This window comes from Echinops telfairi, unplaced genomic scaffold (assembly GCF_000313985.2).
Source record: "Echinops telfairi isolate 266 unplaced genomic scaffold, ASM31398v2 ScPeMD7_7469;HRSCAF=8507_0, whole genome shotgun sequence".
Taxonomy (NCBI): Eukaryota; Metazoa; Chordata; class Mammalia; order Afrosoricida; family Tenrecidae; genus Echinops; species Echinops telfairi.
Window position 1 is genome coordinate 11,567,577 of NW_022111372.1, and position 3,439 is coordinate 11,571,015.

The following is a 3,439-nucleotide window of genomic DNA, read 5'->3' on the forward strand; positions in this document are numbered from 1 at the left end:
TGAATAAAATCAAAGAATACAAGCTTCATGTGTTAGGGTTCTCTAGAGAAACAAAACCAGGACACTTATGATTTGATAGATAGACACAGCACGAAGGAATATAACAGTTAATTAGTCCACACAGAGGATTCAATTCAACTCACTTCTGTGGAACAGCTAATATGCTGGAAATCCTTCAACTCAGAAGGGCTACTGGGCCCAAGGTCAAGGAAACAGACTACTGAGTCTTCCCTAGGGTAATGCAGGAAGTCTGGCCACAGACAGCAAATAGCAGAGTGGGTCACCAACAGTCAGCAGCTCAGGAGCTCAGTGAAGCAGGCTCATATGGGATATTGAACTCAAGCGATGAAAGACAACAGGATCCGACAGCCTCAAGATCAAGCGATGTGTACACCAGAAGTGTGGTGAACCAGTTCTTGAAGGAACCTCAAGCTCTGGGAACATGATCCATGGGTTGGCTGTCCCACAGTTAGTGTTGTAAGTTGTGGCAGAAAACTAGCTAAAGCAGCCACACGCTGGTCGGATCACCAAAGAGCAAGAGAGAAAGGGGCAGGTCTTGCCGAGTCATTTATCTATTTGCCTGCCAATCAAACTGTGGCCTGATTAATCCCACATGGTCCTATTGGCCAGGTTGGCACAATAAACCTACTTATCACATTTTGTTACTCAATGTAGAGAAAACAAAAATCCCCCAAACTATAAACAATATTATGATAAACAGACAACTTTAATGTTCTAAACTATTTAATTTCCTTGGATTCACAATCAAGGGTTATAGAAGCAGTCGTCAAAGAATCAAATCATGTATTGCATTGAGCTGGTTTGTTGCAAAATATCACTTTAAAGATTAAAAAAAGAGAAAAAGAAAAACAGAGATCTTACTTTGAAGACAGAGATATGATTAACCTGAGAATGTCATGATTGATACATTCATCAAAAAAAGTAAGACCTTCAATGAGATAAATTGACATGTGGCTACATTAATAAGCTCAACTGTAAAATCAGTTGTGAGGATGGTGCAGGTCTGGAAGTGATTTCTTCTGTTTTACATATGGTTGCAATAAATTAGAACTGGATCAATGGCACCTAACAACCAAGACAACAATCATCTATGCCAGGGAATTTTCAATTTCCACATGTGCACATGTGGAGGGTGAATAGGAAAATCTTTGTTGCACATATAATGGATATGTTAGCCAGAGGGCTCAGTCCTTGTAAAAGGAGGTTATGCTTGCTAATGTAGAATTCAGTGATAAACAGGAAGACAGTGATATAGATTGACACTGGCTGAAACAATATAGGCTCAAACATATGAGAGTGGATCAAGATTATTAAGTGGCTAGTATTTTGTTCTGTTGTATATAAGATCTGAACTAAATCAACAACATGTAACAACAACAAATTGTGTGATTTATCCTTAACCATCTTTTCACTGTAGGGATAGGATCCCATTCCTTAGAATTTTTTTTTTTCAGAGTTCAGTTTACTTTATTGAACATGTTACAAAGGAGGATTTCATCAAAAAGACCAAATCATACACAAGTAGGAGAAGAAGAACAGAACTTGAGGCAAAATATTTGAGCACAACACTGCAGCGATACGTAACGGAGCCCAGAAGCAAGCTGGACTCCTTGGAGAAATCCCAGGCTGAGCTGAAGAAGTTCCGAGGAACATCCAAGGCGGACGGAATGCACTCAAGTACAAGCACAAGGAGACAGAGTACCTGGAAACCTTCATTTCTCGCCAGACACAAAGTGGATCCCTGATGGCTGCACCGACACCCTGCTTGAAGAGAAGAGACGCTTCTGCTTCCTGATCGACAAACACGGCAGCTTTGCAAACCACATTCGTCCTTACCGCCTCCAGTCCGCAGAGCTATTCAATGCCAAGCTGCTCTGGTGGCAGGAGAAGTGTGGCGATGCCACCAAAGTGCCAGACAAGACCATGAACACGTTAGAAGGGATCAAGGCCCCGCTATCCATCCTAGTGTCCTATATGCCTCAGTCCTCACCGATGATCCAGAGAAGCAACAGGTTTGCGAAAGATTATGACAACCTTGCTAAATAGTCAGCATAGGTGCCTCCCCCCGCCACACCCGCCACAGCAACCCAAGCCTACAGCGGTCTCCTGATCAGTGTGTTTAGTAACCCAAAAACCATGGCCTGGGATTCAGAAAGGATAAACCATTCAGAATATCCTCCTGAGGACCCGCTTCTCCGGCGCTGACTAAGCGGAAGGTGAGGGGCATCTTCTCACAGGCCCACAAGACCCAGCTCAGCTGCTACGAAGGGGCCCTCATCACCCTGCCCCTCCCCCAGGAGAAGGATGGCTGGCTCTACCTGGAGCTGCGCACCCCCAGGCTAGAGGTTGGTTCCCGTGGTCGTAGAACACGAAGATGCTGGAAGAAAAGGGAGAGGAAGCCGCGGCTCCGCCGGTGCCAAGCCTTGTGCCCAAGAGGTCCATCTGCTCTGTGAACGTTTCTGAGAAGAGCCAGGTCTTTCCCACCGGCAGGTTAGCAAGACATTCTGTCCATGGGGGAGGCTGTGGACCAGAGATGAGGCTGCCCCAGACAAATGAAGCTTCAAGGTACCAGCGCCGGGATCAGAAGTAGTATCTCCTAATGATGCCAATGGGATGGCAAAGCCCCCTTTTCAAAGCAGAGAGAACCTCTTTGCTACCATGAAGCTGTGCCCGATGGTGACCAGCAATTCTAACAAACCAGAGTAATGTGGAAGTTCCACATGAGTATGTTTCTAAGGTGTGAAAGATGAGGAAAAGCTCGATTTACATGACCCCAAAGAAGCCAACGTTCCAGGAAACCCAGGTTCCAGCAAACGAAGGTCGTGCTTCCAGAAGCAATTCCCGAGTGTCTGAGGGACAGTTACCCCGAGTCTGAGCAGCCGGGCTCCCTGTCCGTGACTGGCACTGTCCTGACGACGTCTTTGCCACACACACTCATCTTCAAGAGGAGGTAGCTCTCCCCGCCCAAGGACACTGTCAGATGCTTTGGTGACCTGACAGGCAAACCCATCCCTCACTTCCCTGTGCACAAGCGCTCGGACGAGGTCACCGTCTTCCTGGAGCTGAAGAAGTCTGGCTTCACTACATCTCTCCAAATGCTCGAGTTGGTTACAAGCCTCCACCAGTATATCTTATAGCACATTCTGAGCCTTGAACACCCGGCCCTTTAAGCCAACACATGTTGACTCGGCATACTGCATTCACCCTCTCACTTCATTAATGGACATCAGTTTTAAATTCATGGAAGGTATTGAGAAATCTGAAGCTCGAATAGGTATTCCCAGTACAATGTATTCAAAATCCATTCCCTTTGTGTTCAAATTAGAAGATTACCAGGACATCATTATCATTCCAAGGTATTGAAATTTTGATCAGCCCCATTGGTTTTACTTTGAGGACCCTGTACACTGATCTCACC

At 45.7% G+C, this 3,439-nt stretch overlaps 1 pseudogene; it reads left to right on the forward strand.

The window, feature by feature from the left end:
* Window positions 1-345: 345 nt before the first annotated feature.
* LOC101662066 lies at window positions 346-2,611 on the forward strand (annotated as a pseudogene).
* The last annotated feature ends 828 nt before the right edge of the window (window positions 2,612-3,439 follow it).